This window comes from Martes martes (genome assembly GCF_963455335.1).
Source record: "Martes martes genome assembly, chromosome: 1".
NCBI classification, from domain to species: Eukaryota; Metazoa; Chordata; class Mammalia; order Carnivora; family Mustelidae; genus Martes; species Martes martes.
In genome coordinates, this window is record NC_137888.1 from 67215621 (window position 1) to 67235998 (window position 20378).

The following is a 20378-nucleotide window of genomic DNA, read 5'->3' on the forward strand; positions in this document are numbered from 1 at the left end:
CAGACATTTTTCACGGCTTCCAAAATCCTTAACGGAAACACTTATACTTGCTATCAGACCACAGGCTTCTTTAGGATGGAATCTAGGATTGACAATGGATTGGCTCAGGTTTTGTAGAAGCTCTGATTGGCGGTTACCTACACAAAAACATTGCAAGGTTGTTTTTTAAGTGGGAAGATGAATCATTAGTTAATAAACACAATTTAGTGGACTAGATCTTTCTAAACATGTGGCCTACTGAGAAAGACTAGAGGGTGCTTGGCTTGGAGAAGGTTGGGAACTGCTAGTGTACATGTGTGTGCATGTTGCCCAAACCTCCAGGCTTTAAAACCCTGTCTTTATTTTTAAAATTACATAATTCTTTGACTTTAAGTCAATGTATTTTTCCCTTGGTTATTTCAAATGTTTTGCTAGTTGTATATTTGATATTGCAATCTACTTTAGTTTTCAAGATGATTGGATTCTTAAAATATGGTTGGGAACGGAGATGCAGAATTGCAAATATTTGTATTCCTAACTAAAAACCGGATAATAGGCTTTTTATCCTTTTAAGTTGTAACCTGGGAGTAAATCTTTGTTCAAGAAAGTTTTACGTTAGACTCATACGACCAAAATGCAGGGAATATGGATGGTTTTGTAAAAAACAAAACAAAACAAAACAAAAAGCAAACAAAACCTGCATGTTAGTGCTCGAGGCCAATAGCTCCACAAGGCAAGCTTGTGGCAGGCCTCAGTAAATACTTTTTCAATGAGCAGTCTCTGGCTCTTGGAAGAAAGATCCTAGCACGCAGTCAGAGCCCTTTATTTGAAGACGACTGGGTCATTTTGCGTGAAATGCTTTTTTATACCACGTTGGGAAAATCGATCTAGGCCTTTCCTGACAGCCATGGGAGAACACAGGTGACACGCTAGTCCTGAGAATTTGATTACGTTAAAACAGCACTTGACTTTCTCCGAATCCTGCCTCTCTGAAATGTGCAGGGCTTGGATGCCCTCTGAGGTCTGGATCTGGAACCCAGGGGCCCTTCTGCCTCCCCAGGCCTTGTTCTGATGGTGACAGTGGCCGCTGGCCCCCAAACCGGTTGTCCCTGGGGCAGGTTCCTAGCTGCGTTGTCCCTCGGGAAGGAGGCGGAGGCCACTGCCCCTTTGGTGGAGTGTGGGGCCCCCGCGGGGCCGTCGTAGCTTCCTACCCCCAGCCCCCACGCCGCCGTCGCACCAGGTACGGTCTGGGCCTCGCGCGGCCGTCGTGCGTCTCCCGCCCCCGGTCCCGCCGCCGCCCTCCCGCGGCCTCGTCCTCTGCGCGGCGGTTCCCCGGGCGCCCCGGCCCGCGGGCTGAGGGTCGGGCCGACCTCTTCCCAGACCCGCCGAGTCCGCTGCCCCGCGCCGGGGGCGGGCCGGGCCGGCAGAGCCGAGCCGCCGGCGTCCATTTTCTGGGCGGTGCTGTGTGGCGCAGCGGCCGGACTCGCGGGTCCGGAAGAGCCATGGACCCCCGGGGGAGCGCGCTCGCGCTGGAGCAGTCGAGCCCTGTAAGTGCCATTCGCAGGGTTTGTGTGCGGGTCTGGGTGGGCGAGGTGCGGCCTGCGGGCGCGGGGCCCCGGGCGCGACCAGCCTGACCCCTCCTCTTCCCAGGAGGGAGCCCCGAAACCTGGCTGGCAACGGCTGGCGCAGAGCTGGGAGCTCCGCGGGCGCTGGGAAGCCGAGCTGCTGCAGGGACCCAGCGGCCGCAGGTGCCCGGAGCCGGGGGCCTGCGCCTCAGGGGTGGGGAAAGGGGTCAGCTACAGACCAGGCAGGTGGCGCCGCATCTCGTGGCCCAACTGCGCGACTGGGTTGGGGGGGGGGGGGCCGCGGGGGAGAAATGCGCACCCAAGGGCTGGAGACCTTAGGGCTCAGGTCCCACAGGCTCAGGAACTGCGCCCCCTCCTCCGGCCTGCGACTGGGACCCCAGACCCAGCCCAGTGGGAACCTGATGATCTTGGTTCAACACCAAGCCCCTGGAATTGAATGGGACGTGCAGAGGCAGGACCCTGCCCCCAGGGGTTTGCAATCTCAGCCTCTTACTTCTGCGAGTAGTTAGGTCTGTTCTGTTGGTACAACACAACCGCCCGCTGAAAGCGGCTTTTTTGCAGGGTGTATAATAAATCACTCGAGATTTTAGTGTGTCCGTGATTCCACTTTCTAAGTCCTGCTCCGCTGTAGGTAAGTGACTAATTCCTTTCTGGACTTTGGCCCTAATTGAATATTCCTTTTAAGGATCCATTATTGATGATATATGTTGTGGTGCCTTATACATATTTTAAAGTTGAAACACTTTTCTCCCAGTTATGAAGCTCAGCTACTCCCGTCAGGTTCGCAAGACTAAATAGCATAGGAGGATTTAGTCCGTGGGTTCAGAGAAACTTCTGGTGAGGTACTATAGGTAAGTGTAGTGTTTTTCCAACAGGAGTAGGGGCCCATTAGAAAATTGTGGAATCAGTTTAGTGGGTTATTACAGGAACTTTTAAAAAAGATATAAAATACATAATCCAATAGAAAAGAATAGAAGATATCAGGGTGCATTTCATATAATAAGAGTAAATGTTGTTTTGAAACTTTGGGGTTTGTTTATATAATTTAATTTTTTAAAATGGTAGGTAACTGCCAGGCAGTTTTTAAAACACTTGTTCCGGGTTAATAACCCAAGCTTTGGAGTCAGCTGAACCTGGGTTTCAGTCTCAAATCTAACTAACATAAACTACCTGTGTGACCTTGAGTAGCTTCCGTGACCTTTTGGAGCCTCTTTGTGTAGCTGTAAAACGGGGAATGTCTCCTACTTGAGGGGTATTATGAAGACTATATGAGGTCACATATGTCAGTATTTTTGCTCAGTACTTGACTTAGAGTAGGTGTTGAGGATACATGCTAATTGCAGTTACTGTTATTGTTGAAATCTCAAATCCTGGCAGCCAGTCATGGGACACTGTGCTTTTTCTATCCTTCTTTCTTTCTTTTTTTCTTTTTTAGATCTTGATGTGGAGAAGATGGAGGACTCAGAACCAAGAATTGCCAAGTGATTTCTTCCGAAGCACAAGAAACTGTTAGTGCTGGTGTGGTCTAACTGAGGTAACTGAATTTGTGTCTCTCCTTAGTCTGTATGAAATAAAAAAGGGTTTTTCTGAGGGACTGAAGGACTCCCAAGGGGCATATGATTTGTGCCAGTGATCCACCAGATTGGGGGATTACAAAGTGACCATGACATTTAAATGAACTGTTTATTAAGGAGACAGAAGGCCCCTGTGATGTAGGGGGGAACCAAGTGAAACAGGGCTTCAGGACAACTGGCTTCTCATTCCAGCTCCACCAAGTGACTGTCGTGGGAGCGTCTGTAAATCTCTTCATAGATCTCTAGCTTGTCCAGACTGGAAGGACCACAAATACCATTGAGGCTAGTTAGATGGCTCTTCAGGCTGACCCAGTGGGCTGGGGCCGAGGCAGGACTACACCCGCATATCTGCTGCTCAGTCATGTAGCCAGCTGGGGCTGCTGGAGGGGGAGCACCACGCTAGGCCCTGAGAGTACACATGTGAAGAGCCCCCCACCCCCACCTCAGGACACTTGCAGTTTATGTAGAAAAGAACTGACAGCCCAGCAAAATGCTCTATTTTTTTTTTTTTTTAATTTACTCCTCACAATACCCCTACAAGGTAAAGAAGAACAGATGTGAAGCATTAAAATGTGAGCATGCAGACAGGTCATGGAGAGCTTTATATCTCATACTGTATGTGTGGTGCACATTCCGTATGCAAAGCACAAAGCTAGGACAACAAAGTTCAAGGCAAAGTGCTGGCCCTCTCGGAGTTTGCAGCCTAAACTCCAGAAGGCAGTCAGCTGGGCAGTGCCTGATGTTCCCCCCCTCCTTCACCTGCCTCTCCAGCAGTCAGCGTGGGATCTGTTACAGGAAGAGATCTGAGTAGCTGACATGTCACAGTTCTTGCCTTTCAATGCAATTTTTCGTGTTTTGTTTTTTTGTTTTTCAAATTTAACCTATACTTCCATCCAACTACTAAAACTGATATTTTCAACTTATAAACAATAGTGAGGTCTTCTCTGAATTAATTCATGGATTTGTTCACTCAACAAATGTATATGAAACTCCTACAAGGCACTTGGGTATTCAAGATCAAACATACTGTCTTTTTACAATCATGATATTAACCATGTTCAGTCTCTTAGCAAGAAATTATTTGTCCAACTGTTAGAGATTTGCTGCTGTTAACATACTAGAATATCAGCTGCAAGGAAGTTCACGATTGACCCATAAAGGATATATAGATCTTTTTAAAAATCTTGAAATCTTAAGAAAGGAATTTCTTCTTGGGGCACCTGGGTGGCTCAGTCAGTTAAGCATCCAACTCTTAGTTTTCACTTAGGTTGATCTCAGGGTTGTGAGTTCTCTCTCTTTCTCTCTTCCCTCTGCCCCACCTTCCCCCTGAAAAAAGAAAAGAATTTCTTCTCTTTTAAATTTTGATTTTGCCATTACTGTCACCTGCTTATAGAGGTCTTTTATCTATATGCTTCACCAATAGACGTAAAGCAGTTTGGCAAGGGGGCTTTCTTTAACTTGAAATGCTCTCTTCTTCTAGCTTGGTAGGCTACCCAGGACTAGAAGTGTTCAAAGGTAAAGCAATTTAAGAGATACTTTAATTTACAGAGTACAGAGTTAGTGATAGCTGCAATAATTGCATTAAGCAACAGGTATCAGTTTGTAAGTCTTGAATGCTGCTGGTAATAAACTTAACTCCAAAGAGAACAAATGAGATGTTGAATGTGAATGTGCTCTGTAAACTTCTAGGAGTTCTATAAATGTTATACAGCAAATATTTATTGAGTGCCTACATGAGTACGTCACTGTGCTAGAGAAAGAGAATTTAGCAGCAAAAAGATCTGGTTCCTTACCTCTCAGACCCTGTTATGTAGATGAGGAATTAACATATGCAGAATACTGTGTGGTAAATGCCTAAAAAGGTAGTAAAAAGGAAGAGGTCTCTTTTACCTCTAGGAGTCAAGGGATTCTTTCTTGAGAAAAGGCATTTAATAAGCAAGTCCTTGAAGGATGTAGAGTTTCCATAAAAGAGATAGGGAGAAGGGGCTCCTGGGTAGCTCAGTTAAGCATCCAACTCTTGATTTTGGATTAGGTCATGATCTCAGGGTCATGAGATTGAGCCCCAGGACATAATCTCAGGGTTGTGAGATCAAGCTCCCCGTCAGACTCTGTGCTCAGCATGGAATCTGCTTGAGATTCTCTGTCTCTCCTCTACCTCTGTCCACACCCCACTTTAAAGTAAATAAGTAGGGGCATCTGGGTGACTCAGTCGGTTAAGTGTCTGCCTTTGGCTCAGGTCATGATCTCAGGGTCCTGGGATCAAGCCCCAGCATCTGGGCCCCTGGTGAGCAGGGAGTCGTCTTCTCCCTCTTCCCCTCCTCTCCAGCCCTCCATTCCTGCTCATGCATGCCCCCACACTCTCTCTCACTCTCAAATAAATAAAAAAGTCTTTAAACAAGATAAGTAAATCTTTTAAAAGAGAGAGAGATGGAGAGAAGACATTTCAGATAGGAAGAATAGCAGGAGAACAAGAGAGCATGGACCACATTCAGGGAAAGGTAGTGAGTCCAACCGAGTTAGAACTGGCCTAGATAGGCATCAAGTGGGAAATAAAACTGAGGACATTCAGTGGTAAACAATAATGGTCTTGTATATCCAGCTGGGAAATAGGAATGCATTAAACCAATAGAAGTCATTGAATATATTTCAACAACGGGGAGTCACAGCTATGCATCAGGGGCACGGTCTTGTGAGTAGCTCATGGGGAGATCGATTGGGAGGAAAGGCAGGGCAGAAACCAGAGACAGGGAGACCAGTTAGAAGGCTCCCACAGTCCATCAGGGAAAGGTGGGAGTGTGGGAGGACAAGACCTGAAATGGGTGATAGCAGTGAAATGGGAAAGGAACAAATGCAAAGGAAAGAACACAGTCTGACATCTCAGCGGAGAAGGAATAGCTAAGGCTGCCCAGAGCTTTCCACAGTGGTGCTGCCAGTGAGGGAAACCTCAGAGGTGGGTAAGGAGCTGCACCTTAAAACCACCGAGTTTGAGGTGGTGACAGCCTTCAGGGGGCTTTGTGCCGCAGAGGAAGGCCAGAGCTAGCTCGGGAGTCATTAGGATACAAGAAAAAGTCAAGAGGTGGGAGAAAAGATTTTCTAGAGAGAGAGTACGGGGAGGCACAGGTTGTGGATGGAGCCTTAAGAAAAGGAAGGACCTAGGGAGCACCTAGAGTGAAATCTGGCAAGAGAGCAAGGAAGAACTGCAAGAGAGCAGGACTCCAGCAGCCAGCAGAAGGGGTTTCCCAGTGGAGGGAGCCAGAAGTGTCAGAATTGGGGTGGGGGTGGGGGCTGGGCCGAGGATGCCATTGGATTGACAAGGGCTAGATCATGGTTATTGGCGCTTTTCTTTTTGTGGTAATATGACTTGTACAATGAATATTAAATGGCTTCATTTCCAAGAATTTGTAGCTTGCACAAATCAAGAATCACTGTTAAATTTGACCCTAGCTAGCCCCCCAAAACACTTCTGATTACTAAAATTCCAGCTGTTAAATGTGGTTTCCATAGTAGTTGTGCACTTAATTCTGTTACGAGCAGATGGACCAAAGAATATCTGTTGATAGTCCTTTAAAAACTACATTTCTGTTGATGCAAGAGGTTTGCTAAAAGTAATTTAATTCCTTTGCCTTTTACTAAATGGCTATTATATGATATATGTATGTGTGAGAGAGAAAGGGAGGAAGAGTGTGTGTGCGTGTGTGTGTGTTTTCATGGACATATGAGCTTAATACAATGGAATGAGAAGACTGGGGTCAGATAAATCTAGTTTCACAACCTCACCAGGCCATTTTCCAGGCTTGTGACTTCAGAAAAGTTGCTCTCTATCTAAGCTTAACTTTTCCCGTCTATAACTCAAATAAGGTTATTTTGAAGATTGAGTAATATATAATTTGGTCAGGATCTGTACCATAGTAGGAAGTAGTAAATGTTGATTCCCTTCCCCCTTACAACTTTGTATCAGTATGTAAATTTCTATTATTACAGTATGTGTAATATGCATCTATACACAAAGCCTTATCTTTATGACTCATTTTAATGTTTTGATTTTATCAAAGAAAGAGCATTCCTCCCGCTGTAGCTAATCTATCCCGTGATAATTCAACTGACTGGCAACTTAATATGGATAAGAATCCACCTGGGGAACTTATTAAAGCAGGCCTTATTAAAAGGCCCGAAATCCAGAAATTCTGGGGATATAGGTTTGGAGGAGGGCCTGGGAATCTTCATTTGAAACAGGCAGTTCAAGACGAGGATTAACAAGTACCAGTTTCTAGGAAGCAGAAGAAGGGGCAAACCTGAGCCTCGATATGCTGATTACGAATCCAATTCCTCAGAGAGAGGTCTGTGCCCCAGTGTTTTATATTTGTATCTTTAACGTTTGTGGATTGTATCTGTAATAAGATAAAAACAGCTGAGCCCCAGGCAGTGGATGCATTCCGGGATTCTCACCCACCACCGTCTCTGTCTGCAGCACGCCCACAGCAGTACCAGGTGACGTGCAGCCTCCAGATCAGCTTCTCTTCCTGTAGGATCAATGGGGACACCCTGTCCCTGTGCCCAGAGTTTGCAAAAACAATGTAACTTTAAGTGTTGCAACAAATAATACATTAATGGCAGCAGCATTGCTCCGTGATGCCATTCAAGTATATCTGGATGCAGTTTTCTGACTCAGTCTCCTCTGGTTGGTAGACATCTCTGCTACTTGATTACGTTTCTCTGCCTGTCTGCATCTTGGCATGGTAGAATTTTTAGGCCTGTTCACATTACTCATCTGTCCCAACCTCATTTCGTAGATGAGAAGATAATTGACCCTATTCTCCTAGTGCTAGTCCTCTTCCTTGCTGTTCACAGGAAAGGATTGAGACATCATGTATGTCCTTGATATTTAAGCTGTGTATGGAGAATATAAAACGTATTTGACTTGTTCTTATTGAATTGTGCTTTATATTCCCTGTACGAAATTTGAAAATCAGATAACGGGAATATATTTTTTAAATTATACCAAGTCAGCCGAGTCATTTTATAACATTGTTGGCATTCCGTTGATGGTTTGCTTCTTTTGGAGGATGCCAGTGGCCTGGAGCCTTCTGAGAAATAAGAATTTCTGTCTACTCCCGTCCTGCCCAAGGGGAGAGGACAGAGCAACTTTCATGTAGTGAATTCTATGCCTTATGTGCATTATTTCAGCCATCTTATGAGAATGTCAGAATAACTTGTGTGATAGAAATTGAGGTAAAGAGGCTCAGTAATGCAGCCGATGAGGTTTTCATATTCTGGGGTCTGACTGCAAAGTCCAGCCTCTTCTCTGCATACCCCATGTTGTTTCCCCAGTCACATATAGAGAATATGAAATAGATCCCTGTTCCTGATTTTAGCTTAGAGACTCAGAGAGCCTGATATTGTAACCTCAAAAGTTTTGACAAACAGCAGGTGGAGCAAAGCTAATGTGCAAACTTCCCAGAATTGTTCAGCAAATATCAGCTATGTGCCGGGTACCAGATCAGGACCCCCAACTCATGGGGCTTCCCGATCTCCCTGACCTGTCCTTATGTACTGTCCACATGTTGCTGCAAGCTTTCCTTTTAAAGTGAAAACACCTGTGAATTTCTACACTGGTGAGACCCATCAATTTGTGTCTTGTCATAGCTATTACTGTCCCTATGCAGGGCTCAGTGTTCCTAGAGTTACTGTGCCAGTTGAAAGTTTAGAACTGTTCCTTGGGGGATTGCCCAGAGGTGCTCAGCAAGTGTTTGTTGATGACCCTCTGCGGCCTTGAGGAAGGCTGCAGTGGGGAGAGGGAAAGAGCCCAGAGCCCTGCAGAGAGAGTTTGGGGGAGGAGATACAAAATAACATGGTGTGAGAGACCAGATCAACCAGGAGGCCTGGGACTTGTGCCCGCGACCCACTGGGCAACCTTGGGAAGGAAAGTCATGTAACTTTGCTGGCTTGGTTTTCTCGTCTGTAACCAAGGTTTCTTCTAGCTCTCAGATGCAATAATTCTTTTCCCTCTCCAGCAGAAAAGCAGAGGTGTTGGAACAAGCAGGTGGAAAGGTGGGATGAGAGTTAACTCCATGTTTGAGGTCAGCCAGGGGTCCTGATCTCAGAGTGCCCTCCAACTCTTCTCATAGATAGACTAATACCAGCCCGTCTTTGGGTTCTGCTTTTACCTTATATACTCTTGAGGAAAGTGTGTGAATTTAAGGGTGAGAGATTATTTGTTTTGGAGGAAATTAGGATTCTTACCAAAAGATTGAGACTGGCTGGCAATCAATCAAAAGATAGCAGGATGGGAGGGAGGGAATCATGGTTTTCAAATTTTCTGGCTAGAAAGAACCGTAGAAATAAACTAGTCCAAACCAGCTCCTCACATTCTAGATAAGGAGACATCATAGGATTTACTCAATATCATACAGGTAGTAGCAAACTGGGAATAGAACCCCTTGTCTAATGCCCATTCTGGTACACTGTCTACAGAAGCAGGCGAGTCCTGTCTTAAGGCAGGTGATCAGGAGAGCAGAAGATGGCAGGCAGCAAGCAAAGCTTAAAGAGGGGCGGAGGCTGTTCTGTTGAAGAGAGTGGACCAGAATGGCAGCTGGGCTTCTAGTATACAGTTGGACACCGTGATGCAAAAATTCCATCCTGCTGACCACTTGGATTCTCGTCAATGAAAGTAGTCAAGAGGGCCACCTGGGTGGCTCAGTCAGTTAAGCATCTGCCTTTGGCTTAGGTCATGACCCTGGCCAGGGTCCTGGGACAGAGTCCTGAATCAGGCTCCTTGGTCCGCAGGAAGCCTGCTTCTCCCTCTCCCTCTGCCTGCCGCTTCCCCTGCTTGTAATCTCCTTCTCTTTCTCTCTCTCTGTCAAATAAATAAATAAAATCTTTAAAAATGTATAAAATAAGATAAAAGTCAAGAAAAGGTCTTTTTAAACTGGGAGAGGCAGGAGGCATTTCCTATTTTTTAAATAAAGCACTTTTTTCTCTCATTTCAGTGCAAATTTCTGAGCTATAAAATAATTTAGTTTTGAGAGGAATTAAATATTTTTCTGAAGACTTAGAGAGGAAGACCCAGCTCACACTGGCCACTGGTATGCATGTGTTTTTGCTGGCCACTTTTATGCCGTGTGTTCATCCCAGGCTGCATTTTCATGAGAAATCCAGTGGCTTAAATGGTTTAAATCCTGGAGGAACATCCTGGGGTTATTTCAGCAATCCATGAAGGCAGGCTTTGTGCAAGGTGAGATAGATATGAGCTGTCACTTCCTTCCTGCTTTGTGAGTTGGATATTGTTCCTAGGCCCCATTTTGTTTGTGTTACTTTTCCTGTTCATGTGTTAGAACAACTTCTGATTATTTGTAGAGTTGATTACAATTAGATAATAAGACCACCAATTCAGTAAAAACAAAACCGAATTTATTACTTTGCCAGGCAAGAGACCCACCACATCTGGAATTTCAGTCTCCCCAAACTTGTATACGTGTTCACGTAGGCATAGAGATTTCTGATTAGCTCTGTTAGAAGGTTGATTCCCTTCTAGACCCAAAGAGGAGGATTTACTTTTTTAAAAAGTCTACTCAGCAGGGGCCCCTAGGTGGCTCAATTGGTTGGGCCACCCGACTTTTGATTTTGGCTCAGGTCATGGTCTCGAGATCCTGATCGTAGGGTGGTGGGATCGAGCCCTGGATGGGAGTGTGCTTGGGATTCTCTCTCTCCCTCTGCCCTTCCCCCTACTCGTGTTCTCTCCCTCTCTCTCACTAAAATCTTTAAAAAGAAAAGAAAGAAAGAAAAGAAAAGAAAAAACAACATCTACTCAGCATTCTGGTCTGTCCCTGCTTCTACCGGCTTATTCTGGTCTCGAAGCCCCAGACACAAGCTCGGAGAGCAAGGCTTCTCAAGGCTCCCTGCTGTCTTTATGCTGGTGGGTGGAAGCAGCTGACGGTCTCATGGGAGCCAAAGCCATACGTGCCTCCCGGGTGCCTGCTGCAGACCCGTGCCTGGTGCAGCGTGTTCCCCCCTTCCCTTGGACTAAGGGGGAGTTCCACTTGTGCTTTCACGGGAGGCCTACCCTGAGGAAGCAGAAGACACTAGGATAGATGAAGAAAATAGTAGCAGGGACATGAAGCCCCAAAGAGGATTTTACTCAGACGTTAGAGAACTGGCCTACCCTGAGTGTTGTGCTAAATAGGGTTTAAAAAAGAATCTGACCTTTAAATTTTGTCCTGCCGAGGTCTAGCAGTTCTGGAGTTTCTTTAGCTACTGCACTATAAGTTGCCTTTGTGCACGGAAGCACCATGGATCACCTGGGAAACACACGTTTTCCTAAACGAATGTGCACTGCAGGGTGAGTCTCTTACCCTGTTTTGTTGTATATTTAACATTCTTCATATTTGGTTTTGGTTTTGACATTTTCAGGAAATCACTGAAGAACTTTTTGCCACTTTTGAATCATCTATTTTAAGACTTTCTCTTCTATTTATTGTTATGAGTTTCTGATAAGGTGATTTGTGCGTCTCTATTTTAGGAAATACTTTTTGAGACCTTTTTTTTTTTTTTTAAATGAAGTTTAGATGGGAGTCTTACCTCCAATCCTCGATGCTACCTTACATTAAAGATGACCTGTTTCTTCGCCCCGTGAGGTTCCCTTGCTTAGGGAGGATAAAAAAAAAGTTGGGTGATTAGTCATTGTGGTGTTCAGCAAACAAATCCTTTGGAGGCCTTGATTTATGTTACTGGTCAGAAAAAAAGGTTGTATCTGCCTCTAGACAGCTACTATCGTGGAAGGTAAGTGTCGTGTAGTCCCAGAAGGTCCCTAGAGTGTCCTGTTTGTTGTGTTCAGGCTTCTAAACCCGGTGGCCATTTTCTGTGAGTTTGAATCCCTGTGAGAAGCTCCTCCCACCGTGGAGTCTCTGAGCATTTGTTTTCTAAAATGAAAGCACAAGCAGAAACTCGAGCTGTTCTCAGAGCAGCCTGTTCTTCAGATTTTTTTAAGATCAGTATATTTAAAAGCATAATTTTTTTAAACAGCCTACTATGGGTTTTTATCTGCAGTGGCTTTGGGTTTGTTTGGGGGATTTTCACTTTTTTTGTGTGTGTGTGTAGACAGCTTATTTATTGCTGCGATTGCTCCCGGTCTCCCCCCTATCCCCCGCACACCCCCTAGATATTTTCAGCCTAACAGGTGAGTAGGATTACTATTTGGATGCCTGACTCCTGCCAGAAGAAACCTGCCTTCAGCGTCAGTGTCATGTCTTTTGGAGTGAAATTGGAAGAAGCTCCCTGAGACTCAGTTGCTTTCCTAGTCTTCGCTCCTCCTGCCTTTTCCCCCAACCAGTTTTCCCCAGGCACTTTCTTTTGTCTAAAGCGCTGTGTGTCCTCTGTGTGAAGGGCCAGGGTTTTTGCAGCCTTTCCACAGCGCAGAAGCTCTTGTGCCTTTAGCTGTTTGTCCACCTCCCCATGGGCTTGCCTGACAGCTCTGGCAGTCACCTGTATCTCCTGGACCCTGGGAAGAGGTGACTGTTTTGCAATCCCAGGCTGCCTTGGGGATCTGTGCTGCCATGCCTGGCCTCGCTCCAGAGATTGCCGTGTTGCCAGCAGTGGCTTCAAACTGGAAAAATGGGAGGGGGAAGAGAAATGATGGAAAACACGGCAGGAGGAAATGTGTGTGCAAGGAACGTATGTACGTGGCCTCAAATATATGAGAGCTCGGGTCTGTGAACGTGATTTCTGTGCCTTGGCACCTTACGGGGGGGGGACAACATTGGGAACCGTGGGCTGTTTATTGACAGTGGGGAGGAAGTGGGGCAGAACAGGGCAAGAGCATCAGCAGCTTTTCTCCGAGAGGCCCCGGACCAGCGCCCGAGGCCAAAAGGATCAGCTCTGCATCCCCACCCCCAGTCCAGGGTCTCTAGAGCAGAAGCTGCTTCCTCGGCTTGACCACCATTGTTCTCCCGAGCAGTTCGCAAAGATTCCCTAGAGACACTTGTGATCTTGGGGCATGTGCTTTATTGTGTTGATCCCATTGTTTGAAGCCCAGACTGCTAGGTTGTCCAGGCTGCATTTCTGTGGTCTAGTTTTTGGAATTGTTACTTGTGTGACACAGTGGTGAATCGTGGTACCGTCCAAAATACTCTGACTCGGTAAGGAGCTACCGTGAAGGCCTATGCGTTCTCAGCAGTGATTGTGTCCCTCACCACATCATCTGCTAACGATGAGCACAGAGCCTCTTTGGAAAAGGAAAGCTTCGTGCCTCCCAAGAATATGAATCTGATTTGGTGGAGCTCAAGCTGACCTTAGGGTTAAAGCGACTTTTGGAGCAAAGAGTTTGCTCTCTGCCGCTCTGCCCCCTAGGATTCGTATATTAAGAAATTTTCCACACGGGCACAGACAAACTGGAGGAATCCTGAAGAAATATTCTGCAACCCAAATATGTTCTGTGTCATGGCTTCTCACTACCTGTCCCTCATTAAGATGTAATACTTCAGTAGTTTCGGAAGCTTGAATACTGATACCTCATCACATAAATTTTAGGAGGACAATGAATCACTGTACAGAGACAGAGATGTTGTAGGCAAAATAAAACTTAGAAGTGGTTTATACTTACGTTATTGTAGATTAGGGCCTAAAGGTACATAGAGGGACAGGAAGAGAATGTGGATGTTCAATGTGGGCTGGGTATAAGAAGATGGAATGGCAAAATGGTGGCATGACATTTTTTTAAACTACTGTAGGGCCAGATGAAACATCTCTGCAGGCTAAATCTGGCCTCTGGACTGCCTGTGTACCAGTTAGAGAGCCACACCGTCTGACTCAGCCCACCAGTCTGCATTTCCTTGGTGGCAGCCTGCCCAGTCTTTTACTGCAGAGTGTTGGGCTTGAAGTTCTCCAAGACCCATCCCAAGGAAAAGTCACGGCCACTGAACCTTCTCCATGTCACAGCAAATAAGGGAGCCACTTTGGAAATAAACTGTATCCATGTCATACAGGCCAAGCGATTTGTCAGTAGAATCAGCTGCAAAACACAACGTGTATGTCCAAGGATATCTGGAGAGACATCAGACACAGCAGCCTTGATTAAGCTGCTCAGTGATCCATGTGCCCATCTCAGGCTAGAACAGGAAGAATCCACCAAAGGAAGCCCCTCCCTGTTCAGGCATGGTACCCCAAGGTAGTGGAACGGAGCAAAAACTACAGAGGCTAATCTGGCTGGCATTGGGCCATGGGGTGATAGTGAAGGACAGCAGGCATTTTGCCATATATCTAGTCTCTGGTGTGACTGGCTCGGCCCAAAGATGCTTTCTGAAATATCAAGCAGTTAGCCATTTCCTAACTAGTCCCAGATGGGCACAGTGTGAGAACTGGCCTCTGTCTCTGTTGACACTTGACTGACCTTCTGCACATTCTGGAATTTACAATGCCTTGCCTTTTTTCTCAATTTCTTTGTACCATTCCTGTTTTCCTTAGGGCTCTTGGAGCTGAGTCTTAGTGTCAATAAAGCACTTTAGCACCGGGCCTCGCGTGTAGAATGTGCTCAGTAAATATTAGCTCTTATTGTCATTGGCATTATCATCCTCACTGTTATAGTTATTATCATTTCACCAGCAGGTAAGGGGACTTGGTTTTCTTAAACCTTCAACTCAGCCACATACATCAGCTGTCTCCACCCTGACGTAAAGGAAGACGGATCCCACCGACATGACTCACTGTGTCAGAAAGTGTGCCTCACGAGCTGCCCAGCTGACTCGTGCACATTAGTGCATGGGGAACGCTGCTGTAGGTGGTGTGGTGAAGCACAGGGATGGACTTGCAGAGAGACCGGTCCTTACGGGTTTGCTAGTGAGGAGATACTTCGGGATGGTCTTAGGGGGTAGGGGCTGGGAGATGTACCTTTTACATCATACTGTCGGGATGTGTGATGGGGTGGTTTTGAGCACACTAGGAATCTGATTCTGGAGGCTAGTGTCCCCTGGCTGTGACTTTAACCTGAACATAACACCTGGTTCCTTTCCACCTTCCCCACCGCCACGGCTCTTCCATGTTGCCAAGAAGGGAAATTCCTGTGGTAAGAGGCCAGAAAACCTTCATGTGTCAGGGAAGCGACCCATGTCATTGTAACTTAGGACTACAGTGCTGGAACATGTAGCAGTGTGACAACAGGGAGTGCTGGGATCTCAGCAAGGACTGGGGGACTCTGGGAAGCATGAGAAGGGAGGTATAACTGAACCTTCTTTAATGTTGGTGACTGAGAGTTTTGCCTGCTCTTATGGAAACATTCTGAAGGATAGAAATAACCAGTCCCAGTAACCAGTGCCGCCTTGGTGACTTGTCTGGACTGGGAGCTACTAGGGTGGTGGGGACAAAATGGCCACAATATCTTAGAGATGAAATCCTAACTTCCTATCAAATTAGTTTAGAAAGTGAGTTAATGGAATGCCTTTTCAGCCTTTCAAAGCTTTCACCTGTGTTTTGAGGGTACCGTGGTCTTTGTTAATTTGTGATTGGGGTGATTTTTTCCAGTCTGCATGGTGCTTTCAGATGGCGTTGTGCCCTGCAGACTGAGTGACCCCGGGTCCCTTGGGCAGCATAAGATTTGGAGGTGCAGCTGTAGATCTTAGTCCCCGCACCAGCCCTCTCTCTTCCTCTTTTTTTTTTTTTTAAAGATTTTATTTATTTATTTGACAGACAGAGACCACAAGTAGGCAGAGAGGCAGAGAGAGGGGGGGAAGCAGGCTCCCTGCTGAGCAGAGAGCCTGATGTGGGGCTCGATCCCAGGACCCTGAGATCATGACCTGAGCCGAAGGCAGAGGCTTAACCCACGGAGCCACCCAGGTGCCCCCTCTCTCTTCCTCTTTACTCCCTCCTCTTCCTGCCACTGTCAGGGAACTTAGCTTGGAGCTCTGGATCTCAGTTCCCTCTCCCACTTATCCAGAGTTGTTGCCATGGTGTCTGTAGTAGGTTGAATGGTGGCCCCCAAAAGGTACGTTCATATTGCGATGCTGTGAATATGACCTTACTTGGAAAAAGGGTCTGTGCAGATATACGTTAGTTAAGGATCTTGAGATGAGTTCATCCTGGATTGTGGGATGGGCCCTAAATCCAAAGACAAGGGGCCTTGTAAACACACGGAGGAGCAACACAGGAGGAGAAGGTCCTGTGAAGATGTAGGCAGAGATTGGAGTGACCAAACCAATCAATGACTGCCTAGAATCACCAGAAGCTGGAAAAGGCAGGGAAGACTCCTCTAGAGTCTTCAGCAAGAGCATGTCCCTGATGACACCTTGATTGCAAACTTCCAGCCTCCAGAAATGTGAGAGAATACATTTCTGATGTTGTTAAGTCACCACATTTGTGGTAACCTGTTACAGCATTATTAGGAAGCTGATAACAATGTCCATTCCTAGTCTGGATTCAGAAATGCCTAGGAACTTGTTAAAAATTGATTTCTGGGGCTTGACCCCTGGCCATTCAGATTCTGTCAGTGTGTCTACAGCCATACCACCCTGAACGTGCCCGATCTCGTCTGATCTCGGAAGCTAAGCAGGGTCGGGCCTAGTTAGTACTTGGATGGCAGATTCTGTCAGTGTGGGGTGGCATCCAGAAACTAAAGTTTTAAAAGGGCCTCCAGGTGATTCCAATATATCCTTTACCCCTCAGTAGTGGTATTCCCATAGCTCCTTCTGTCCGTCCACTCTGCCTTCCTTGGATCCTTCCCCTGCTTGTGTTCTCGGCCACCTCCTGTGTGTCTGTGCAGTACACATCTGTATCTTCAGCCCAGCTTCCTTTCAGCAGCAAGGTCTATTTGAGATGCCTGTTGATTGAGGGCACCACCTGCATTTCCCACGGGCTCCTCAGGGAGCACAGACTTCATTATCTTCCTCCCAAACCAGCTCTTTGATCCGGTTCCCTACCTGCCAGTGGGACATCAGGTAATGGAACTGGGCTGTCAACCTTCATTCTTCCCTCTCTCCTGATTTCCAGTGAGTTGGTTCTTCCATCCAGATAGCTCTCAAATCTTTCTCCCGTGTTCATTCCCCACCTTCTCCTTGCCTTCTCACTAGACTCCCTCCAGACATCCTTCTCACCAAATGGTTCCCAGAATGATCTGTTTGCAAACTTGCCAAATGATTCCTGCTTAAAATCTTTTAAATGACTCACCAGTGTCCAGGCTACTCATTAGAATCATCTGGAGAGTTTTGTTTCTGTTTTTTGTTTTTAAATCGCCATACCCAGTATTCATACAAGACCAAACAAATCAGAATCTCCGGTTGGAGCCTAATGTTGGTTCTTTCTCCAGTTCCCATGGGTGATTCCAGTGTGCAGTTTAGGGTTGAGAACTTCTGGACCAGACGATAAAATCCAAACTCTTGGTAACATTCAAAACTCTTGACAGCTCAGTTCCTGCCTGTCTCTCCCTCTGCATCTCCGTCAGGCCCTCCCCACAGCCTGTGCAGCAGCCATCTCCACCTCTTTGCCAGTCCCTCAGGGTGTCTTTTGGTCTCACACTGACTTGCCTTTGCTTAGACCTCTGCCTGGACTAGAGGTTTTTCTCTCTTGGATTCCAAAGAAATGCTCCCTGTCTTTGGAGACTTGGTTCCACCTCTCTCCCCCTGACTCTCCTTCCTCAAACTCCGTTTAAAGCTGCATCTTCCAGAGTCCTGGGCACACTTGCTGGAGCACTGTGATCATCTCAGAGAGCTGTTTGTCTCCATGTCTGTCTCTTCCATTAGACTGTGGGCGCCAGGAGGTTGCTCAATGAGGAAGAAATAAAGAATTAAACAAGGCCAAGGGGATAAAATAGTGTTTCTGCTTTTCTGGATAATTGGGCCTGTGCTGCCTTTATATCTCATCTAACACTTGTTAAAAAAAACAAAACTCTACTTGGCTGTAATGAATGTAATGAAGTTGTAGTAGTCGTGGTAGCTGTATGGAATGCCACTAACTGAATACTTGCTAGCCACTGTCTCCATACTCATTGCTTCATTTAACTAACCCAGTAATCATCTCCGGCATCATTCCCATTTTACAGAATGAATTAAAATGCTGTGTGATTGGGTAGTGCAAGCTGGCAGAGAACACAGTGGAGTGCATGGATGATCACCTGGCCAGCAGTGTTAATGGTGTGTCAGCTGGTCAGGAAAAACTGGTTCTGTTGGTCAGAACAGCTCTTGCTAGGTAGTCTTTGGAGCGGCACATACACATTTGGGACTGAATTTGGCGTAAAACAAACACAGCCACTAAATATACCACTCAAAGGGTGAGATGGTGATCTATGTTTACTGACATTTGGAATCACATAAATACAGTCTTCCTTATAAGTATGCTAGAAGGAGTTTGTGACCCACAGTCACAAGATCAGGGTTGAAAACCCAGCCTTGCCAATTACATGATATGTGGTATTAGGACTTTGGCTTAATTTTTCCGAGCCTCAGTGTCTTCATCTTTGAAATGGAAATATTATCTCACAGCCAGCAGGATATTGTGAGAAAGAAAATGAAATGGTTTGTATGAAAGTGATTTGTAAATGGTTGGGAGCTAAACAGGAGTAAGGCTGGATGTCCTTGGCCTTGTCCCATGTTTTGGTCCAGAAGGTTGCCCTTTGAGAAGTGTCAGGATGGGGAAAGGTGGTATTCTGCTGGGTTAGTGAATATGGGCCCTGAAACAGTTGCGGGTTATCTGGTTTCCCAGTGGGGCAGAGTACGGGGATGCTATGTCTTGAGCCCCAGAAACACAAATGGCATGAGCTAGTTAGGGAGGATGTGGGAGTGGAGACAAGTGGTTAGAAAATTAAGGTCTTGTGCTTATTGAAACAACAGAGCTGAGAGAATGTAACTGCTTAGGGTTTGCATTGGTTCACCTGAAACCGGGGACCACAGTTCAACTCCACAGAGCTTGACATCTTGTTCTTTCAAATAAAACTTTTCTGCAGCTCAGAAGTCTTCTGAATCTCAGTACCAGAGCTCACCTACCCTGAGGTCTCAGTGTCTTGATTCTGAACACATTAATGCATTAACACAGCCAGAGCTGTTCTTTACAGAGTCACTTCCTCATCGTGTAGATTCAGCCTCCTTCCTCCTCAAAAATGAAACCAAGGCTTTATCTTTTTTATTCTGATAGATAGAAAAATATTTTCCAAGTCCTGATCTTGAAATATGATCTGTGCGGGTGGGGTGTGTGTGTCTGAGAAGAATAGCCACATTCTGCCGCTCTCTGGAGGTGGGCACAGAAAACAGTCCTGCCCTTTTGTCACAGACATCACCATCTTGAATTTAACCTCTTAAGTTTCCGGAGCGCGAATCTGTGTGACACGTAAAAGAAATTGGTAGATCTATTATAAGACAGAAGTGACATTCTAAAAATATCCCAACACACTGGAGATGTTGAATAAAATGAACGTGATTAAATTTAGTTAGAATAAGTGAGTGAATTTTTGAGCTTCAGTTAAAAAATTCAGGCTTGGAAGTTTGGAAGCCGAGGAGGAAGAAAACAAGGGAAAAAAGGAGAACCCCATGCCAAAAAAAGAAACCTGTATAACCTAAATAAAACCAATTATCAAGCACTTATTATTTGCTTCATATTTGCACTTGCCAAGCGCTCAGATACTCTCATTTAATCCTCCCATGCCCTGTGAGGTGTGTAGTATTCTCTCCATTTTATAGAGGAGGAGACCAAGGCTCAGGGAGGTCAGGTCCTTTCTGTGGTCATGCTGTTAGTAAGCAGGCCCCAGCATCTGCCTTTTGAGCATGGTATAGTGAAACACGTGGAACCAGAAGACTAGCAACCAGGTTTGGTCAAACCATGAGCTCTTAGGCGAGTCATTTAACTTAACATCTCCATGCCTCAGTTTTCTCACATCCAAAATGAGAGGCTTGGACCGAATCTAATGCTCCTTTTGTGTACAAAACCCTCTTTACAGTGGGATAGCAGAAGGAATTTGAGATGTTTAGCCCAGGGAGTGGGCCATGCAGAGTAAAGCTTCAAAGGGCTGTCGTGGGGCAGAGACCACAGTTAAGGGCCCCTTCTTTGCTACCAGTGAGGACTGCTCCTCTGAGGAGGAAATGCCTGTGCTGGGTGGAGCCCTCCCCACCTCCGATCTGAAGAATCTCCAGAAGCCGTTCGTGGCAAATTAAGAATGACTTAGAGTGCAGCGTCCACTTAGAAGCAGACTCTCTCTGCCTTTTGTTACCTAGAACACTCAATGTCTATTTATTTTGGAGCCGAGCCTACTCATCTGCCCATTTTCAGAAAGCTC

The 20378-nt window shown here is 46.0% G+C and overlaps 1 protein-coding gene across 3 annotated transcripts in view; it reads left to right on the forward strand.

The window, feature by feature from the left end:
* ZBTB38 (zinc finger and BTB domain containing 38) overlaps window positions 1-20378 on the forward strand; it is a 137149-nt gene that overhangs the window by 88699 nt on the left and 28072 nt on the right. Inside the window, exons 1-2 of one of the 3 annotated variants that reach the window (XM_080822478.1) lie at window positions 1207-1526; window positions 3001-3099. The gene's annotated coding sequence lies outside the window, so the exon portion shown is untranslated. Of the gene's footprint in view, window positions 1-1206; window positions 1527-1778; window positions 2197-3000; window positions 3100-20378 lie in introns of those variants that run through there. The other 2 variants (XM_080822480.1, XM_080822479.1) reach the window with 2 other exon arrangements.